The sequence below is a fragment of the Hermetia illucens genome, chromosome 2 (assembly GCF_905115235.1).
Source record: "Hermetia illucens chromosome 2, iHerIll2.2.curated.20191125, whole genome shotgun sequence".
In the NCBI taxonomy this organism is placed as follows: Eukaryota; Metazoa; Arthropoda; class Insecta; order Diptera; family Stratiomyidae; genus Hermetia; species Hermetia illucens.
Window position 1 is genome coordinate 9,322,316 of NC_051850.1, and position 23,214 is coordinate 9,345,529.

Below are 23,214 nucleotides of genomic sequence, written 5' to 3' on the forward strand. Positions count from 1 at the left end.
GGGGGTTTTTTTGATCGCTTTTTATGCTGCCAAGCAGAGGTCTGGCCAACGAAGGTGATGTAAAAACTTATCGGAAAGGGAAATTGGGTTCAATAGTAGATTTGACTTTTGTTAGCCCTGCGCTGGCACGTGGTATGCCTTGGTAAGTTAGCGAGTTATTTGGGCTAAGGAGCGAGCCACAGGGCAGGAGATCCGCACCTCGCAAGCTGAAACACAAAAGAACACCAGGAGCAAGCTTTCTTGGAGGTATGGTTAGACCTGCTTAGCAAAGCAGGCAGCTCGACGGATGGAGCTATCCCTGGCAAAATAAGCATATGACGCGTCGATACCAAGCAGATGCTCATTCCTCGCCGAAAGATGGAAAATCATGCATAATAATGTACTTAATTTTCCGGTTCTGAAGGAGTCAACGGTGGTGTGTTACGTTGACGACGTAGCACTGGTTGTGGTCGCATAGTATCTTGAAGATTTTGAGCTGTACTCAAGCGATGCAATCAGTGTTGTTAAGGTTTGGTTAGAGAGTAATAGACTGGCACTTACGGAGGAAAAGACGGAAGCGGTCCATATCATTATCCGGTATGCGGTCTAGGCTTGCCTTAATAAGGAACTCCATACATCCCAGTTTTGCGCCGAGGTCCACCAATCCGATAACCCTGAAAGCTGTCTGGCGTCCTGACCTACGCCATTGTTCCAGCTCAGGCAGGGTCTGCCTCGTCTTCTCTTTTTTCCATAGATATTGCCCTTATAGCATTCCGGGCTGGATCATCCTCATCCATACTGATTAAGTGACTCGCCTACCGTAACCTATTGAGCCGGATTTTATCCAAAACCGGACGGTCATGGTATCGGTCAAAGATTTCGCCGTTATGTAGGCCACGGAATCGTCTATCCTCATATTGATGTTGAATGGTCTTGACAGTGATCCTCCTGCTTTTATCCGGCCTCGAACATTGCCCCCTGCCCCTTTGCTAGTTGTCAGGCATTGATTCGCTGTCCCACACTTTGAGCATCAGTTGATGAACCACTTCGGCTAGAATTCCATCGGCTCCAGGGGGCTTATGATTTTCAAGCCGCTGAATTTGCACGGACTGTTCCTTCTATGCTTGGTGGTGGCTGCATTTTTCCGTCGTCTTCAGTTGGTGGGACCTTCAACTCGCCTGCGGCTGCGGTTGTTGAGGCATCCATTTCCCCCTTATAGGTGTTACGGATGGCTGTGTTGTGAATGGCTTCAGTATTTGCTCTCACCTGATTGTCAGGCTGGATTCTGGATCTCAACGAGATAGTGATCCGAGTCTATATTGGCTCCCCTATATGTTCTAACATTCATCAAGGCTGAGAGGTGGCGGCGTTCAATCAGCACGTGGTCAATTTGGTTGAAAGTGGTCCCGTATGGAGAAACCCACGTATGTTTGAGGACCGCTTTCCGTGCAAACCAGGTACTTCCAACAACCATCATGTGACACTGCTAATTGAATAATCCGCAGTCCGTTATCATTTGTATTTTGGCGTAAGTTATGCCAGATATACTGCCGCGGAATATAGCTCCCTGGGGCCTATCCGTTTCTTACTGAGAGTAAGCTGTCTCTCTTCTAGAGTGATATGTAGCTTTCTAGGGGCCAAGCCTATCGTCTATCAAGACCGTCATTGAGTGGTGATAGCCACTCCCTGCATCAGATGACCCTACTATTAACAAAATGATACTGATTTACACTGGGGAGTCATGCGAAAAGTGTCCATTGGATAGTTTCCAGTAGGGGCTGTAGTTGAACGTAGCCTCACTGATACCTGGACGCCTGAGTGAGTTTGACCTTACCGTGCTACGAGGGGCTATGGCACGCCGGACCTCCTAACCCCCACATTCGTGGGAATCAAATGAGTACACGTATTAAACCAAACAAGCGGGATCCCTTACTGCACACAAACTTTCCAACCAGGCGGAGGCACACCTCCGAAATATTGAGAGCCAGGTGATTACACATGCCAGGTGGGGCGATATCCAGTGGAACCAAGGTCAGCATTCGCATACTGCGAGGATAGCAACCAATAAAGACCACTGCTCAAAAAGCAGGGACAACAAAAGCACGACGGAGATCAATATTTTCGCCGGTAGGAACGAGATAGACCTCAGTGGCGAAGGTGCTAAATGGTACCTGCGTTATCTGAGGGAAGGTGCTTAAGAATGTTCAGGATAGCCCTAAGCCATCTTTATCGGACCTTGGAATGCGGGAAGCAGTAAAGGTTAGCCTACATGAGGGAAATGCTTCCAAAAAATCCAAAACTGAATCGAAGGGGTTAGAAAACCCGAGTCGGAGTGGGGTGAAGGCAGAAATCACGAAGCCCGCCTTTAGCTACGCTAGTGCGGTTAAGGGCATTCGACTGACCATCCTGCCGAAAATATTTACCGAGCAAACACTCGTGAGGAGCCGGAAACAATTGAAGACCTGGTCGTCAGGCAGATGTGCAAAGGATGGGCTGCGAAGCTTGTGTTCAGTGAGATATGCTCCATCAAGTCACATACTGGTGGACTGCGTGACCGAGGATATTGCAGACACGTTTAGAACTATTGTTCCTAAATTAGCAGGCTGGGAAGAAGCAGAACTGTCGACATGTGCTTGGGATGATATACCAGAAGTACACATGGTGGCTGTGCTACTTTCTAAGCAATAGAGACCGAAGAAATCATGGGTCTCCTAATCGCTCAGTTCCATACACGATTATGGACATACACGATTATGGAGAGCCTCCAGAAGCAAGGTGGAGGGCAAGGGTAGACTCTTCATGATCGGGGTGAATGACCGATCCCCGGAGGCAATCAAACGTTGGGGTTGTCATACCAATTATAGATTTGATAGGGAAAAGCCCAGGAAAGACAGTTCCTAGGTGGCATCAAGTGGAAAACTTGCCAAGGTCCCCGAATGTATTTCGGAGGCCATAGAGGCGAAAATGACTGGATCAATCAGGGAAGTGGACTGCTGCTCAGTAAATAGCAGAAGCTAGACAACCTGGACCTAGATCTTCTCGTGCTTATGGTGTACAGCGACGTGCAAGAAAGCGCCTTGTCGAAGGAGGGGGTGATACTCCGATAGTGTACAAGACATCCAAACAATAACGGAGCCAATGGCGAACACTAAAATAGCCCAGATAAACCTCCACAATGCAAAAGCTGTATCTGTGGTAATTGCGAGGAAAATTCCAAGGAGAACATTGGATAAGTGCTGACTCAGGAGTCCTGGATGTACGGAGGGCAGATTCGCGATCTGCAAGGAGGAAGTATGCAGGTAATTTGAGACTCCTCTTGCGAAAAACTAAGAGATTGCATCCTGAAATGTAATTTAAAATATGTATATCTCTCTGAATTCTTAAACGAGGACCTTCTGGTTGTCCAAGTCTCACTAGAAGCCGGGAGGAGCACTCAAAAGGCGTCGGGCTACTTCGCAGGAGACGACATCCGAATCCCTCCGAAGCTAGTCACTCGACTGGTGAACTATTGTGAGAGGACGGCGTTACGTGCTCCCCGGCTGTGATGCCAACGCCCATCACGAAGTCTGGGGAAGCAGCGACATCAATCGAAGAAGTGCAATAATTTCGTGACCAGCACTAGACAAGAGGTACTACATATAATTCTCGGAAATAATTTGATGAACGGGCTGGTCAAGAATTCGAGGGTATTGGATGAGTCATCTATCCCAGATCACGGAATAATCATATTCGACATTGACGGCAACTCTGAAATAAAAAGAACTATAAGAAATCCTAGGAGAACGGGTTGAGTCCTATGCAATGTAGCTGGGCAAGAGTATGGCTTACCTACAAAGGGGCGGTGATATCTGGAGCAAACTGGAACTGATGATGGTGGAAAGAGGCCTCAATAGAATCGTCATTGACGCATATGAGGCCCACTGTCCAATTAAGACAGTTAAGCCATCAAGGGATATACCCTGGTGGAATAGGAACCCAGCCAGAATGAGAACAGAAGTATGAGAGAGAGGAGGAGGAGACTGGCCAAGGTACAAAAATGCAAGCAAAATGGATCAGCTTCAAAGAATTCTGTGAAGGGATCGAACAAACCACAGAAGCAACCAGGCTATACAAAGCTATAGCCAAAGACGGGGCAATATCTTCTGTCTGTTTGAAGAAGGAGGATGGGGCATTTACTGAGAATGAGGAGGACAGAATACACCTGCTTGTCAGAACTCATTTCCTAAGGTCTTAGCCTACAGTGGATGGTGACAACATTCTGCCTGACATCTCAACAACGAAAAAAAGGGGAAGAAAGGAGAAATGGAAACTGGCAAATGAGGTATGCTCGGAAGCGGAAGTTGGGCAGTGGGATCTATTATATTAAACCCCCGGACTAGATGGTATCTTAGCCAGTAGAATCGCTTGGCATGTCAGTGAGGACTATACTCACAGCGACCACCAGGCAATATGCATAGAGATCAAGGGCGGAGCGAGCTCGAAAAAGAGTTTTCGCAGAATGCCAGGTGGTATGCTTGGCTGGACAGTGAAAGCTTTCGAGGGGGACACGTTTTCCGCGGTGCTCAAATCTGACATATCCCTGAATGGTACGGCTGGAGAGAAAGCCACCCAGATCACTCGATGGGTGACGGAAGCATGCGATGCTTCTATGCCCAGAAGGCGATTGTTCCCCAGTAGGCAACCCAACCACTGGTGGAACAACGAAATCGCAAGTTTGCGAGCCGTATGTTTTCGGGCAAGGAGGCTTGCCAGAGGCTCAGGGGAAAACCCGGTGGCGACGGTCGAGAGGAGGCAACAAGCAATTGCGTGGCCGCCTAAAGGAAGCCATTCGGAGGAGCAAAAAGAACTGCTTCAAACAGCTGTGCGATCATGCCGACATAAACCCTTGAGGCGAGGCTTACAGAGTGGTGATGAAAAGGCTGCGGAAATCACCCCAGGTGACTTGTCCGTGCCTCCTGAAACAGATTGTTACCACTCTGTTCCCTCACCACGAAAATAGGGGAAGGCAAATTTTTGTCCAGCTAAATGACGGCATAATACCGCCCGTAACTGTGGAGGAGCTGCGGGAAATATGTGGTAGGTTCGGTGACAACAAGGCCCCAGGTTTGGATGGCATCCCCAACCGAGCTTTGAAACTGACAGTGAAGACTAGGCCCAACCTTTTCGCCCACACCTTCGAGGCGTGAATAAAAGAAGGAATATTCCCTGCCCAGTGGAAAAAGCAAAAGTTGGTGTTGCTTTCGAAGCCTGGCAAGCCACCTGGAAACCCAGCGTCGTATCGTCCTATCTGCCTGTTGGATACAATGGGGAAGATGATGGAGAGAGTCATCCACAACAGACTCCTGCCCATCGTCGAAGCCAGCAATGGTTTGTCGGAACGCCAGTTTGGTTTCTGACGCGCCCAATCTACGGTGGACGCAATTGGCATGGTGGTAAACCTGGCAAAAGGTGCACTGATTTCTGGTGGCTGCTGTGCCGTGGTGGCGTTGGATGTCAAAAACGCATTCAACTCGGCCAACTGGAATAGAATTAAATGGCTTACATAGGTGTCCCCGAATACTTAGCGAATTTGGTGGAAAACTACCTCTCAGAGAGGACTCTCTGGTACGGGACGGATGAGGGCCTCAAAGAGTACATTATCACAGCTGGGGTACCACAGGGATCGGTACTTGGTCCCCTGTTGTGGAATATCATGTATAATGGGGTATTCGCTCTTCCCGTCCCAGAGGGGACTACGATTGTCGGCTTTGCTGATGACCTAGCTGTGGTTGTTGCAGTAAAACACCCAGAAGATGTGGAGGTTTACGCAACGGAAACAGTAAGAGCGGTAAAGTCCTGGCTAGGAAAGGCCGGGCTGACCTTGGCGGACTCGAAAACGGAAGCTGTCTTAATAACGAAACGAAGGAAAAATAACACTGTAAAAGTGGAGGTCAGTGGACATACGGTCGTATGAAAGCCGGCTATCAAATACCTGGGGGTAATAATTGACACCAAATTGAGTTTTAGGGAACACCTAGAGTATGCATGCCAAAAGGCAGCCAGTGCCACCACGGCACTTGCAAAAATGTTGCCAAATATTGGTGGACCGAAACATTGCCGAAGGTTGGTGCTAGCCGGAGTGGTGCGCTCCATCTTGCTCTACTCGTCGCCTGTGTGGGCAGAGGCGCTTACAAACTCTCAGAGACGGAAGCAGGTGAACTCGGTTTCCCGGCGGATGGCTTTGAGGGTTTGCAGCGCTTTTAGAACCACCTCAGATGAGGCAGTATTGGTGGTGGCAGGCATGATCCCGGTTGATATTCTGGCCAAAGAAATAAGTGTCCTGTACAATGTAAGACATATGGAGGGGCATGCAAAGCGTAGAAATGCGGCAAGGTCAGAGTTGATCTCTGGCAACGCAGATGGGACGAGTCTACGAAAGGTCGGTGGACGCACAGGCTCATTCCCAACATTAGGGTGTGGTTTGAGCGAAAACATGGGGAGACCAACTACCACATTACCCAGTTCCTCACGGGACACGGTGGTTGCTACAGGTAGTATCTGCACCGCTTTGGGTTGGATGATTCTCCGAACTGTCCCAGATGCGATGGCATAACGGAGGATCCAGAGCATGTAATGTTTCACTGCCCACGATTTGCGATGGAGAGAAGGAGCTTAAACCAGGTGCTGGGCAGGAGCGGAACCCCGGAGAGCTTGGTTACTGAAATGCTGCATTCCGAGGAGAAGTGGCTTTCGGTTGGTTCCGCAATCATCGAAATGCAGGAGGAGGTGCTGAAGGAACAAAGAAGGAGGAAAGCTGCAAATAGGAGAAGGATGAGTGCCTAAGAGCAAACCTACCCCGCGAAGTAATACCTCAATGGTGGTCCCGCGGGGCTGGGGCTGGAGAGATCGGGGGTGGTTTTTAGTGGGTGTGAATCCCACACGCGCCCGCTGTAGTTTCGGCGTTCGGGCGGCGGAGCAGCGGCGGACGTGTCTTTCTAAGATTTTCCACCTCCGTGTACGCACAAAAAAAAAAAGATAGTATCTTAAAAGCATTAATCCAGAAAGGCCTAGAAATCAGCCAAGGGTATCCTTTAAGGATGGTAAAGGCGGCAAAGGTGGTCTTCATTCTGAAAGCGTGTAAAAAGGATACTTTTCATCCTAAATTCAGACCAACTTCCTAACATCGTTCGTACTCAAAAGGGTGGAAAGAAATAGTACTGTGTGGGTTTTTAGACCCTGGAGGTCCTTCTGGGATTAATCCCTCTCCATCTGCACATACAGGTGCAGGCAAGGAGGGTAATTTTCAGGATGCCCGGAAGTAGTGAGGCGGGGAGTTACCTATATTGAAGAAAAATTGATATTTTTCCTAGGGGGTACTTTTAATTATTGGTACCAGGTAGGGATAACATGACAACGAGGTTTCACTTCGATAAGAAGTTTGAAACACGTTGGAGTAACAATGCAAACTGGAAAAGTGTGACTGTTATATTTGGCTTAAACCAGTGACTGATTACTTGATACACTGACGGATTCCTCACAGGAGGGGAAGCGCCCTTACAGCAGAGGTCCAACCAAGTGAACTCTAAGCTGGTGTGGGAATGTCTTGAGAGATTGAATACGGTCAGATTTCTAAAAAACTCTGAATACTTTGGGTTCCAGGTTATATTGGATTGGAAGGCAATGAGGTAGCGGACGAACTGGTGAAGAAGGGAGCAGAGATGCCTTCGCATGGGCCAGAAACCTTTCAGTAGAATCGGGTTCATGGTTATGACATTAAAAAATGAAGAGGAGCGGTTGAAAGAACTATACTGGGTAGGTCTACCAGGAATGGAGCCGTCCAGGGTGCTTATTTGGGGATATGAACCCAAGCGCACAAAGTATTGCTTAAACTACACCAAAAAGGACCTCCGAATTATAGTGGGAATTCTCACTGGTCACTGACGAAGTTAAACTATCACTTAGGGAAATGCATTGTTCCTGAAATTTTTTTCTGGAATTTCTTCGCATCATTAATGAAGGGGCTTCATTTTTGAATCTTCCAGGATACTAATCCTTCTTATTTTTTAGCCTTTGTCTCGGTGAATAGTAGGGGCCATTCCTGAATCATCTAGGATTGAGTAAACATACTTCAGCCGGACAGATGAATTGTTTTCTAAAACTCTCATTTGTAACCGAAATCAAGATAAGTCCTTCTTGCTCAAACTGTCAAACCTCTAGTATTACGGCAACCCATCATAATTAAATAGCCATATCCTATTTATCCTTCACTGTCCCATTAACTTATTGATAAGAAGTCCGATGCATGGACATATCATGCGTCCTAATTTTGAATGTGTATCAATATGAATGATTGTGTTATGAGGTTCATACGTACTCCAAAGGACTAAGGGACATATGCATGTGTACTACCTTTAATTTGTTGTGGCTCCTTATTGATAATCCATGAGCCTTTTATCATTTACGTAAAGCTATTTTCTGGGTCACTATGTTAGAGAAACGTGGTAGCTGGTCATTTAGTATTTTTGAATTCGAATCGCACTAAAAAGGAACATGCCCTATTGTGACTGTCTAATAAGGTCAATAGCAACGCGTGTTATTAACATGATATGGTGGTGCATGTTTACAGCAAGACAGGATAATAGAAGCTACCCTCAAAGGGGATTGCATGTGATTGACTTTTTGATACAGAGCGCTCTGCCTGAAAGAAATGTTATTGTTATTATGACTATTTATTTGGTGTAGAGCGCGAGGGCGAGGGAGGGCCAACCGTGAGAGTCCTGTTGAAACTACAAGCCTTTTGGTTGCAACATGGAAGGGGATGGTACCTGAACCATGTTTCACCAAGCTTGGATAATGAAAACTGAACTTCATGCCAAGACTGATTGAAATCTTTCAACTGATTAGAAAAAATTTTAAAGAAATCCTAGTTCGTAATATAAAGGTCACGTCCATTAACCTTAACCTTTTCAGGTATTCCTGTTGAATCGTCAACTTCACTGCAAGCAGGAAGGCAAATATTGCCGTAGAAAGTGTGAAAATAGACGCTGACATTAATCCTCCCACTCTGAAAGTAGAAATAATTGTTCAGCGAGTAAACTCGTGAGACTATAAATCATTCCGCAGGACATTTTTTTTTTCAACCCCAAATCAATACACTATTGATTACGGTCAGCAATAAAACGTGCCTGACTGATAACCAGACCATTGACGGTGTACCATGCGTAGACATGTAAATAGCCACCATTGACATATGCAGTCCTTTCGATACATCGCCATAGAAGACCAAAGGATTAACTCTGCAGCAGGACAAGGGAGGAGTAACCTGGAAAAAAAGCTAGTTAACTGTCCCAATGACATATTGAAGGGAGTACATATGTGGTTACTGTAACTTCAAGGTTAGCTATGTGTCTATGTGGGCTACTCATGATAAATTTATAAAGAATATATATTGAAAAGGAATTAATGGAATCTTACACACATGGACAAATGGATATATTAGTTCTGTTGGTTCAGCGGGGACATACCATACACATCATGAGGGTACCACAGTACAGAAGAGCTTCCTTTGGAAATGGGAAAGTAATTTCAGTTTCCACAACTGAAATTTTTAACGTTCGGTGAATTATTGAAAAGTTTAGTCTTAATTTACATTTTGCGTAGGACGCAGATATCCTTGTTGAATTTTTTGGTGAAAGTGAGGTGCATGTTTTCCTATCACGTAAGCATGTATCTATTTCAGAAAGTTATAGGAATTCGAGAGAATAGAGTAAACGGTCGTAGGATGATACTTAGATGAACCTTTAATAGATTCTAGTTAGGTGGATTGGTTAGGGATCCTTAGGATGATTCATCGGTCGGAGGACAATAGTGGAGTTTTACGTTTGTAGCCATTAGCTCCTGAAAATTTTTCAACAATAAAGGCACAAATAAAAATTTCAGAATTAAGGATAATAAAATAAAAATGAGACCTTGGATAGTAAGGAGCTTCATGGCTAAGACTTCCTTCTGCCATGAGATATCCTTAAGTTCCGTCTTTGAAAATTAAACATAAAATTCTCCCTTTCCTATTACGATTCATATCGAACGTCATCTGCCCCGCCCCACAGGGCTAGACACGTGAATCCTTCAAAATTATATATGGAGAGCATGCATTCGAATAGAGGCAAAGTAGCAATTATTTGTGTAGATTGCCACGTAAGCTTTAGCTACTTATAACTGGTGGTTGACTTGAGTGTCCTTTCAACCTAGGAGGGCGACGAAAGTAAATTCCTTGAGCAGTGCAGTGTTTGTACTAAACTATTTGAGCGGCATTCTTTGAGGTTTTTTATTTCTGGAAACGTTGCGTTTCGTTGGGAGGTGCTTCTCCAAAGCCTGACCATCAGACGCAAGCCTCCAGATTAGGTCACTGGTAATCTGCAACCTGAAAGTATGCCTATCTGTATGTAGAACGTTTTGAAATTTTAGTAGCGATCCAGAAGACTGCTTTATTTATGAATACTTGTTTCGCCTCTTCTGCCCAACACTGTTTCGTTCATTCTATCTAGTTAGTTGGTTTAAGTTAGCAGGTGGAGCTGCTAGGCACATTGTACTATTCCTGGAGATTGCCTATTCATCGGCATCTCGCCGACGGCATTCGTAGATTTTGGCGAATCTGAGAACATTCTCCAGAGACAGAGAATGCGCAGACTCTTCGCGGAGGAAAACCTTACCAAGGGGGGGGGGGGGGGGCAGTTGCATTTGAAGTGCAGCGCCGTCTTTTCTTCCTCCTTGTATTGGCTGCATATGGTGGAGACCAACACTCTAATTTTTTCCATGATTAGTTTAAGGAGCAGTGTCCCTTTAAAAGCCCTACTAGGATCTTCATGTCCCACTTCTTAAGGGACAATGAAAATGTCGCTCTAGCGATCCCAAGTTCCTTCATAAGGATTTTCGCCTGCCACCAAGGGTTCAATTTTCTCTACTCGGCTGCGTGAATCCCTGCAATTTCACCCTTCACAATAGACTTGACAGTGGATGACCGGATTCCAAAAGCTGGTTCTGACCGCACCATTGTGGATTCGGAACCTTGGCGAGTCAGTCTGTCAGCTTCCTCATTACTAGCGATGTTTGAGTGCCTTAGAACTCACAGCAGGAATGTGTTCGCTCAGTCGGTCAAGTTTCCGCAGCATCTGATGACAGCTCCACACCAACTAGCTTGATATGCCGTTGCGGTTTAGTGCTGATAATGCTTCCTGACTGTCGAAATAGATTCGAATGAGGCAACCCCTCCATTTTTGCCGCAAAAATTTTTCTGCTGCCAGTAAAATGGCATATATCTCCGCCTGGAATATGGTCGTCATTTTTCCGAGAGGTCGAGCCCGTTCCATACTCGGACTTCCCGAGAACACCCCTGCGTTCGATCCGTTTGCCATGATTGACCCGTTGGTGAGGATTATTAAGTCTGTAACCTCAAAAGATTCGTGGCCATTTATCGAGCCACCTGATGTTTGCCAAGAAATATCCAGATGGACGCATGACCGTATGATCGGCCGCCTTTCTAGGCGCCAATGGTATCAAGATTATATGCGTCTTCAGCTGCTTTCCGTTTTACCTTCAAATGGATTGGGGGTAAATTTAGAATAGCTGCGAGTGTCACGATCGGCGAACTATTCATTGCTCCAATAATACTTAGGCAACTGACCTTCTGAATCTGTGTCAGTAGCTTCCTGCTGTTAGCAAAGTTCCCATTCGGCTACCAGACGATGCACGCATGCATTAAAATGGGGTTTATTATGGATGAATACATCCAATGAATCCGTTTCGGTGAAAGTTCCTAGGCCTTACCTATCGCAGTCCTACAGCACCAGAACAATCTCCAGGATTTTAGGTATTTGTTCCGGATATGGTGTTTCCACGTTAACTTGAAGTGGAGAAGTATTCCTTAATATTTGACTGTTTGTGCCACCTGGATTTCCGCTCCTGCTAAGATGGGTAGCGTGTAGCTGCCCCATTTGACATCATCATCATCATCATTTGACATTCCCAGTGAAAATAACTAGTCCAGTCTTCTTAGCGTTCACCGTGAGTCCATTATGGAGACGTGAACTATGGATTACATGCAGAGTTGCATTCAGGCGATCCCATACTGTTCCCGCAGACTTGCCGATAATTATTACAGCTAGGCCGTCTGCAAACGCTTGTGCGAAGACGTTTGTGCCCTTCAGGAGCCATAGCAAGGCGTCCATTACCAGGAGCCATAACAGCGGAGAGAGAACTCTTCCTTGTGAGCAACCCTTAAGACGCCCTGCTTCAATAGACTTCTGTCCGATCAATATGTGGATCTTAATACACTCTAGCATGTGAAGGGTTCAATTGAATAACAGCGGAGCGATTCCAGACTGTTTGCTTGTTACAAATGGCCGCGAATGAGGCATAGTTGAAGGCCCCTTCGATGTTCATGAATGTGCAGCCTTCTTTGTAGCCATCTGAGCTGAAGAGTTGGAATCGTCAGGAGATCAGTGCCCCTTTGGTTTGCCTTGAGTCGCAGATACCCCCGACGATAATTTCCTTTCAATATTGGCACAATTCGGGGGTTGTGTTTTGCCAGAAGGTAGTCTGCTCTGAGGTGATTTGCCCGGAGGTGGTTTGACGGAAGGTTTCTTGCCCGGATGCATTGTTTTGCCCGAAGGCTGTTTGTTCTGGGGCTGTTTGCTGCCCAAAAACAGATGTTTACCTGTAGGTAAAACTTTAGCTTCAGCAGGTGCCTCCGATTGGAGCCGGGGGTCAGGAATACTGACAGAAGGGCACTGCTTAGGCTCGTCCGTTAAGGACTGGGTCCCAATAGGGTTGGTTCCCACTTGAATAAGTGGCGAATCTGAGCCTAGACTCAGGGTTGGATCGTCATGATCAAAGTGCGGTTGAATTCTTTTCGCCGAGACATGGTTTGTTGAAAATCGGGGTCGCCTAGTAATCCTGGTTCACCGTTCACGGCCACATCTTAATCCCTGTGACCATTCAATCCTCGGCACGGTAGTCACCTTGGCTTGGTGTTTTAATTACCGCTTAGCTTCAGGTGTCACCTCTGGTTTCCCGGAGAATCCTCCTTACTGAGCTCCCTCACCAAGCTCAAGGTAGGTAGGACCTCGGATAAGAACTGACCACACGACTACGACCTTTAGCTATCGGAAACGGAATGTGATTTGTTTCTGGATGTGCTCCTTGAAAGCAGTAGGGCCATAAGAATGTTCACTTTCTCCAACTGAAGTGGGGATTCCAACGATATTTGGTGTCTAAGCGAAGTGGTAACAGACGCAAATCTGGTGGCGGGTTGCTTCTAATGGCGAGGCGCGCTCTCTTGACCCGGGGCCGGTTTCTGACAGACTTTCGACTTTTGATTCCGGTCCAAGTTAAGGAATATCACAATTGTATAATGCTATACATCAACGGAGACTTCCAATATAGTGGAGAAAGATACGAGGTATTACAAGCAATTCAGGGGAGGTTTTCTTAAGGTGACATTTTGATCGTGATGGGTGATCTGAATGCCAAGGTGAGCCCTGACAAGACATTGCTCGGACAGGTAATGCGGAAACACGGTCCTGGCGACCGTAACGATAATAGTGGGAGGTTTGTGGATTTCTGCAACTTGGTCATTTATGACACATCGTTCGAGCACAGAGCTTGCCATAAGATTAGTTGGGTTTCAACTTACCGACGCTGTGCGATCAACCAGATTGGCAACTTCACTTTCAGAAGTAAATTTAGTCTCCTGTGTAAGAAAAGAGGCCCTGACATTGGTCTTCATAGAGATTGTCCTCTGATGGTTGCTTGCCTTTTGCGTCCGCCCGCTGGGTTGGAGAGTTACGAGGAGTGATTTCAGGAGTGTATACCGCATCACGAAAGAGCTTGCATGTGTTTTTAAACCTTTCTATACTCCTGTAAAGGACGTTAACAGTCGATTGCTTATTCATGATTACATGTGTATTACAACTGGTGATATTCCTCCTCTTGTGAGTGAAACACCTATTCACCGTAACATGCGGATGCGAACTGTTCCTCTAAGTAGAAGAGAAATCATTTCGGCCATCAATGCAATCAAACGGAGCAAAGCCGCGGGGCTTGCACCATCGATTATTGCAGATCTACTGCTTGCAGTCGTACGGAAATCTTGGGAATCCGAAACTTTTCCCAAAGAGTAGGAGAATCCCTTGCCTGATCGTTGAGATCTAGGAAGCTTGATCGATGGAGGCATGTTGGTTTCCGCGTCCAAGGCGGGCCCAAGTGGGTATCCTTGATGAGGGACTTGAGTCTCGTCCACTGGCCAGAAAAGTTAGATCCGTATAGAAGTAAAAGTTTTGTGATCTTAACAAATCTAATAAAAGCTGTGATAGATAGTAGGGTTGTTGTAAAAAGTGCAAGAGATCGACAGACAAATAGACAACGAACTGACTAAAATAAGCTTTTGTATTTCACAAAATCTTAAAAAAAGGAATTGGAAAATGACCTCCTTGAGATCCTTCTTGTAGATTGTACGGGATCGTGCTTAGTTCAGAGTTCAATGTTGAAGAAATGTTTAAGAAAACTTATGGTACTAGGTTCGTCCAGTTTGTCTGTGAGGAAGATGGAGTAGCCATGACGAAGGGCATAGAACAGCTTGTACTCAGAAAGATTATTGTGGGAAAAGGAGGAAGAGAAGTCCTCCGCCATGCTATTAACATAGCATGCTGGTCACAAGCCCAGATAAAGGAGGTGGGTTTGAGCCAACGTACTTCGTACTATCCTCAATAAAACAAAAATAAAATGCTGAGATCAGGGAAAAAGTAGAGTTGAATTTATTATATCATATTTGCCAGTCCTCATGTATTCCTCGGAAACTTGGGTTCTTAGCAAGAAAAATTGCGAACTTTTGGCCGCGTTCGAGAGAAAAAGACGATTCCTTTGCCTACATAACGAAGAAATCTATTAGCGATACCACAACCGTCAAGTTGTGAATAAAATCCGGCTCAATAGGTTGCGGTGGACGGGTCACTTAATCTGTATGGATGAGGATGATCCAGCCCGGAAAGTCTATAAGGGCAATATCTATTATAGAAAAAGAACATGAGGCAAACCCTGCCTGAGATGGAGCGATGACGTAGGTCAGGACGCCAGACAGCTTTTAAGGATATCGAATTGGTGGACCTCGGCGCAAAACCGCGGTGCCTGGAGTTCCTTATTAAGGCAGGCCTAGACCGGATACGGGTTGTTGCGCGGTTGATGATGAAGATGAAGAAATGGGGGCAGGGAGATGGACTGATCAGTTTTAAGTAGAAAGAGGTTTGAAAGACCGTTGTAGCCTGGGTCGACATTGGCATCAAGTTTGCCAAAGAGGTACTTGGCAAGGAGAGGGGCAAGGAGAGAAACGGCGGGCAGGCAACATCCACTAGCGCGAGGGAAGAGGTGGAAGGAGGGAACATGGAGTGAGGAAAAGTGATAGCAGAGTAAATCACGAGATAATTGGGGGGAGGGGGGGACCTGGGGAGCCAGAGAATTTAATGGATGGAGGGGATAGTTGGGCAGTACAGCGAGAGCTGCGAATGTGAGACCGGAAAGGTTTGAGGCTTCCGCGCTTCAGTGAGTCTTTAACACTGGTCGAATATTTATTTCTGGATATACATATTGAAAATTCGAGGTTCAAGGCTTAACAGGGCAGGAACTTCTTCCTCGCATTGTGTTTTCGACGAAGTTTTTGAGGACTTCAGTGATGGACCAGACAGGGTAAGATCGTAGGCACTTAGGAAAGGAGGAGATGTAACAGGAAAGAGGATCAGAAAAAGTGGTATAGAAAGTGTTGAGTGCTTGGTCACACGCTAATGAAGAGAGGAGGGGAACCAGGGCTGTGTTCAGACCTTCGAAGTTCGCCTTACGCCTACTTAAACTTGGTAGGCTTGCGCGCGACAAAGGAGCGAAGTCGGGATGTTTGAGTGTCATACTCGAGCGAGGGATGATGGGTGCCAGGCGCACCGTAAGAGGGGCATGAGGGGATTGGGTGAGATAATTCACAGGAAGGTTAAAGAGGACAAGATCAAGAGTGCGATCTGACTGCTTTCTAGAAAGGTTAAATTGGAGGGCGGCACAGTTGTACAAGAAAAGTGAATAGAGAATGGGAAGGGTGGATTGAGTTATTAGGGAGGGGAGAAGGCCGGAAGTAGTACGCCAGGAGAGCATAGGAAAACTAAAGTCGCCACAGAGGTTGAAAGGAAGTGAGAGGAACAAAACGATTAGGACTTCTCATAATTTGTCGAAGAAAGCATTGTATGGAGAAGAGGGGCTGAGCCGGGAAAAATATGCTCAAAATATAACAAAAATGGCATACATTTGGCGGAATGGCTCATACGACCGAATCCTAGGTGGAGGAGGATGAGGGAAAGATAATTTCGGAACGGAGAGGGGACTTAACAGCTATTAGGGCAGTTACGCCGGTTAGATGCGAAACGAAACGAAAGACAGAGTAACCTTCCTTCGTCCAACTAGATTTCAGAAATGCATATGAGGGGCCCGGAAATTTTCTTGAAGCTTAATCATCTGATAAGGCTTGACGAAGAACCCTTGTCGCTAAAACGAAGATTGGACGATTAGCATCGAAGTCGTGGAAATATGTCAATTTGAAGGAAGCTATCATCCGGTCAGGAGAGCTATCCTTCGTCAGCTTCACATACGAGAGAGGTGATAAAGTTGCGTTGGCCTTGCTTCTGATGTTAGCCAGAATTTCACCGGAAGTGGGGGAGTACGTTAGCCTCGTCACGAACAATTATTTTGGTGGCGAGGCAACGTCAGCAGAAGGCCGCTTGGGCGACATGAGACTGGGAAGAACGTCGATACTGAGTAGGGAACATGTCCCTCGGATGGAGGGCGATTGTTAAGTTGGCTTGCGGATATCGTTGGGCTGTTGACCTTTCATAGACGAACTGAAATAATGCGTGACAGACAAAGGATTAGTCAACCGGGGCGAGCTGGGTATGGCGCTAGAGTTATTAGCCACTACCTGTTTTAGAGGGACTGATGTACCAACATTTTACATGGTTTGTCATTATTTCTGCTAAAAGTAATGATGCTAGACTTGTTTCTGTTCACTGAAAGTTTCAGGGTGTTACATTTGTGAGGTCAACCTGTTTTTGCAGTAGCCTATCCACCTGATCATATCCTGTACCCATAGCAAGGATGATAACGTCATCTACGTATTGGTAGATGTCAGTTGAATCACTGAGTTTGAGTGAAGCGAGGCTGTTTACAGATTGAACAGTGCCGGGCTCGAAACACTTCTTTGGGGAAGGCCACTGTTCACCGAGCATGACCACTTATCCAGCTTCGGCTACCTGTATTCCAGAAAGTGCAGGGTCCAAGAGTATACGTCAGATAGCACGTTTTTCTCTTTCATAGTTTCGGCAAGAAGGAGTAAGTAAACTCTTTCGTACGCTTTGCTGATGTCAAAAGACACGCTTTGCTGCTGTCAAAAGACTTTGCCCTTACCCTTGGTTATAGAAATTTTGCAATAACAGGTCTTTTAATGACGTCATGGTCCATTTGCCTTTTCTGTACGCATAGTAATGCTTCGCAAACACGTTTTGTAAACCTTATTAGAATCGAGTGTCTGTCTGTCTGTCACAACCGATTTCTTCGGAAACGACTAGACCGATTGCCACGGAAATTCGTGAGAGCGTGTGGTCTGTTGTTCCTTTTACATACAGCAATTTGGTGTTAAGTTTAAGGTGGGAGGGGCTCCCCGCACATGTGAAGTGAGGGTGCAAATTTTTTCCCACATAATGTGGTCATGTGGGGTATCAAATCAAAGGGCTCAGTTAGTACTTTCCGTAACTGGTCCCATATTTGATATCGGGTGAAACGTGAGGGGTGAGGACTCAAAATATGACCACCAAAATGTGAAACTGGTTTCCTTTTCAGAGGTCATCCAAGCGAAATATCAGAAAAAATCAAAATAGGATCCAATAAAACGACGTTACAATGATGTTGAGTTTAAGATTTAGTAGTTCTGCACTGATAACTTTTCCAATTGTTATGTTTCACCAGCTGTCAAAGTTACTAATGAGGTACAGCTGTCAAAATATTCAGTAAAGCTGTGTCATTTCATTACGAATCATTTTAGAACATGTTGAAAATGTTAGGCGATGACGGCTTTTTGGTTTCTTGCCAGGGGAGAGGTAAATTGTCAAATGCTGCCTCACCTCTGCCCTGGGAATAGCGTGACCGAAGCGGCGAAACGTGGACCAGAAAGAGAGGGGAGTAAGTTGCTCTCCATTTATTCCGGTCCGCCATCAAGTTGGTGCAGACTTAGGACCTCACAATTCTCAAATCGGATCAGATCAATTTCATCGTAAGCTCGGTTCTCTTCATGGACTCAGTAGCAGGCAATTCGTCCTGGAAAACTTTGAGTCTGAGTAGATTCATTATAGCCTGAAGCAAATAGGATCGTTGCCAAACGATGAAAACACAGCTACTGTATCGGCCATTAACGAAGTTGATCCGGAAATGTTGATTCAGAATCTCCTTTCTGAATTGAGCGGCACTAGAGAGTTAATCTGGCTTATTTTTTTGGGTTGGGCCTACATCTTTATAAAATTGCCTTGATGCAAGAATTGAAACTGATCGACCAGAGACAACGCCGTGAGGTCGTTCATTGTTCATCTCCTGTTCTCTCCTCCGTACAGTATAGGCCATCCTCACAGAAATACTGTGCTTCAGTTTCCTTATCATGACACTTGATACTGTGCAAGTTATAAGCCCACAGCAGCAAGGCAACCATCTACGGCGACTGGGAGTCGAACCCAGGGCAACGAGATGGGAAAGGGACCAGCACTTTAACCTGGCAATGTTGACCGGAGATTCGAGTTCTGACCAGAAAATCATATTTTTGGACGAGGCTATCACAATCCAAAAGTGTTTGACAAAACAACAACGTTTCCATAGACGTTGATGGTTTTTTGCAGATGTTATTTCTTTCAAAATAAGCAAGCAGACACCGCTACTGTCAATGATCCTCGTCATAGAGAGATATTGACCGAATTCCTGTGGTACTACACGCTAATGATTTTGGACGAACTCGATGCCAATTGGACCGAGTTACCAAAAATTTGACCGATCGCTTGAAGTACTGCCAATAAAGCTAAGGCTGATGTCCAATTGAATACATAATCACATGTAGCTCCAAAATATGCCAAAATCCCAGCGTTGTTTTTATTTGGTCACCCAATACACCGATAAGACCGGTGGGAAGCAAGAATAAGGTAAATTACAGAAAATGAATGAGGAGTTTGTGGTGGAACCAGTGAACAAGTAGGGAAGGATTCAGTAGTATTGCAAATTTCCGTGCTCTAGAGTCGTCTCCACCCTTATTACGTATGACCTATTTTATTGTTGATTTTAAGAAGAGAAATGCAGGATCTTAAAATGGGGGAAGTCAGCCAGATTTCCGAAAATCTAACACTACTTTTTTACTGCATGTTCTGGAGGAATATTCTTTTGAACTTTGTAAAGGACCAATTTGGATAAGAACTATTGGATGGTGTAAAACATGGGGGCAGTTTGATAATACGTTGCGCTTTCGGAAAGTTTTCACTTAGCTGGGTTTTAGCAATGAAATCGCGTGGCGAATTTGGGAACTGTGTGATAGGCTCCTTTTTTGACAAACGAGGAAGGATAAGGAAATAGTAAGAGGTTATTTTTAGGCTGGTGGTAGAAGATGAGACCATGAATGTGATTCAATGAATTTCTGGTCGATCTGAAGTGGGGAACAAGTACTCATGAAAAGGAAAGAACAAGGGTAAGGGATGGGAGGAGTTATTAGAAAGAAGTGGTAAGTTTTGGGAAAATTGGGCCAGTCAGTGTAGAAGAATAGAATTAGAAAAATTGCTAGCCCCTATGATGTGTACAAACCACTTGAGACCCTCTTTGGATATTTTCACTTGAATGTGTTTCATACCTCCTTGGAAGTCGGTGAAGCTCTTAAGAAGTAGAACAATTCTTGTAAGAAAGTTATAGTGAGGACAACAAGGTAACCTATTAGGAACTGCGTTGCTGAGCATTAAAGAGCTGCAAAAACTATTTTGCTGAACATTGGTGTTCTTCTAGTTAGTGGTGGTTTGCTCTTTCTAGGACCGAAAAGGTACCTATAACTCGTTGCTACGTATCCAGGGATTCCCAAATGAACTAGTGAATTCAGCAGGGGGCAGCCTTGGGTGTACCTGCTTACTCGCTTTCAAGAAAGAAGAAGAATGGAATGGATACAGCACGTGCTCTGAATATAAAATGTATCCTTTTTATCACTCGACACGTACACTTACAATTAATTATCATCCTGACAAGTCCTTTTTGATAGCGTCATCACTTACATTATGTAAAATACCATCTTCAACACTTCGAAGGCTTTCTCCTTGTTATTCACGTATTGATACGTGGGTAGTCCAACCGTTTTCTTCCAATGACAGGTTGTGTATATGTAAGGATATATGTAGTCATAACTGAATACGATCAATTTTTTTTCCTCAGGAAAATACCGTACCAACACGACCAAACTTTCAATGAACCGTGCCGTCCTTTACGTCACTGATAGCTGCATGAATAAAAAATCAAGACGTAACCGAAATTGTTACTATTTCCAGAAGTGCCAGGACTATTATAGTAGAACTACAGTCATGCATGCTTTCTAAAAATACCGTCGAAAGGATAGAATTCATTGAATGGATTGAATCCTTGCTTCAATATTTATGGAAGAGTCCTTCATAATTGAAGTCGAACGGAATCATATACTTTTATTGAGGTTTCATTTTTATGCAGTCCTGGAGGAATTCTGAAATGGAGGCTATCTAAAATGCAGCCCATTTGAATGTGGTGCATATGAAATTAAAAAACGCTTTTAAACAAATATTGTATCCAGAAGTGGGGAAGGATATGGGAAGGATAATTAACCTCGCTGGAGCATGCCTGACTGAAAGGCTTTTGTATGTTATTATTTATTGATAGGGAGCTTTCAATTTTTTTTCATTTCATAGATAAGCGGTAGGATCCAGTCCAACGGCAAAGTTTTCTTAGTAACCAAAGGACTAAGCAAACTTCACGTAGTGAACTGGAGGCATACAACAGGTAGTTATTATGCTTATTAGCGACATATGTACATACGTGTATACCAGAGTTATAAACCTTTGTCTGTTGGACATTATGTTAAATGGTAGTTCACATGTGGACTTAGGGTAATAACCGATATTTAAGCAGTCCTTACTAATTATGGTCGAAAGGTTGACCTTCGGAGTTATGAATTCTTAAATGGCTTCAAACATTCTATAAACTTTTTACTCTTCTGACCTTGAGATTTATTTATTTTCAATTTTCCCGGAGGGAAACTCCTTTGTTTCCAAAGAAATACAGTTCACAGGATAACGACCACGTTCGTACCTTGACGGTTTCTCACTTTTGATTGTTAACTTTCGGTCACTTGTCCATTAATCACTGGTTAAGTACTCAAAATTTGCTAAAGCTTGGTTGCACTTTTTTAATATCCTGGATATCCTTACTCTTCCTCACTTAAATTTTTTTATAAACTTCCACTATTGGTTTATTTGTCTTCCAATAACTCAAACATCCAAAATGTTTAACTACTTTGCATCCTAGCCCTCACTTAAGTGTCCATCTACTTAGCACAGCCGAACTTACTTAACTGCATTCATCGAATGTCCTTTCTCCACTAACTAAACTAGTTACAGTGAAAAGGTTTTTACATGCAGCCAAACCGATAAAAAGGATAACATCGCATATGGACGTTTTCGTTGTCTACGCTTTTGTCCACTAACAACAGTTACAAAGCAATAGTAGTCATGTATTCGTATGTGGACAGGATATTGGTAGATAGTAGTAGATAGTGACATATGTTCATTACAGTAGGGCATGTGTAGTACATAGTTTTTTAAGGGGAAGTAATGATAGTTGAAGTGCTCATTATAGTAAGAGGGGGGATAGTCAAACTTATGTTGGATTACAGCGGTTATTCTCAATACTTACTGCCTTTATTGTAGTCCTTAAGGAGAACTAGACGTTACAGCGAATGACACTAAATATTTGCATAGTTGGTTCAAAAACTGTAATTATTTTTAGGATCCAAATAAGAAAAACTTGCCTTGATTTCCGGGATCAGTTTAGCGTAGGTCAGTTCTCAGGGATGCACCAGATGCGCTGGTGAAACTTCCATAGAAAATAGTCGCAATAAAAAAAAATCGACGAAATATAAGGGAAAGATCAAGAGCTGACGGCGTTTGAGCGCAGCACAAAAATGCGTCGGTCACCACAGCTACCAGCGAAAGAGGCAGTCAGGGCTGGAACACCCGATGTGACACCGGGACGCCTAAATAAATAGGATACCTTAGCAAGTGACGCGACTGACTGTGCGGACGCGGAAACTACAATACCCCTTAGTGTCCCTGTTCAGAAAACAATCCAGTCAGAATTGCTAGCCCCGAGCAGGCGGATTCGGACACTAATCGAGTGGAAGTGGAGTCGTCCGTCCTAGTTAGAGCTAAACAGGAAAGGTTCATCAGGAAATGCGCGGCAGTGGTGAAGCATATGCGGTCGGCAACATTCCTACAGAAGAATGTCAGTAAAGGCTTCAAAAACGGGCTGATGGAACTGGAGGAACTACCGGGCCACATCTCCTTCTAGAGGTGAACGTGGAGAGTGGCGGAAGATGCCTGGAAAGCAGAAACAGTCGCACCTTTTGTTGAGAATACTGGAACCGCCAAACGGATTGTATATAACCTATTACAAAAGGAAAAAACTTGCTACGTCGCCAAAGGCACGTCTGTCCAAAAAAACGAGGAGGAATCCAAAACCAGTAGCAGAATGGACAGGGAAACGCAGAAGGACAAGACGGTCGGCTTTGCTCATTAAGTCAAACGGAAGGAAAGACATTTGCGCAAGTTCTCAGTGAAATCAGTTACAAGATGAAACCGGAAGACAATGGAGCAGAAGTGTCTTCCATACGGAAATCGATGAGTGCCGGAGTCCTCGCTGAACCAGGTTCGAAAACGACTAGCTAGAGAATGTTCTGCGGAACGGTCAAGGGGCTACTGGAGGAGAAGGTTCTTGTTTCTAGTCTAGATCCTTTGTTTCCTCTAGAAATCCGAAATCTTGATTGTCTCGTAGAAAAGTCGAAATGGAATAGGCAATAAAGCGTGAATATCCAGACGTAACCAATGCCCGAAAAGGTATCACGTCTATGGATGCTCCAGGTCAAGA

General features: G+C 44.8%; 1 protein-coding gene across 2 annotated transcripts in view; it reads right to left on the minus strand.

The window, feature by feature from the left end:
- The window catches only part of LOC119650291 (anoctamin-4), a 49,613-nt gene extending 27,865 nt beyond the window's left edge, over positions 1-21,748 (minus strand). The window contains exon 1 of one of the 2 annotated variants that reach the window (XM_038052923.1): positions 21,382-21,747. The gene's annotated coding sequence lies outside the window, so the exon portion shown is untranslated. Of the gene's footprint in view, positions 1-21,291 lie in introns of both variants that reach the window. The other variant, XM_038052922.1, reaches the window with a different exon arrangement.
- Between the last annotated feature and the right edge of the window lie 1,466 nt (positions 21,749-23,214).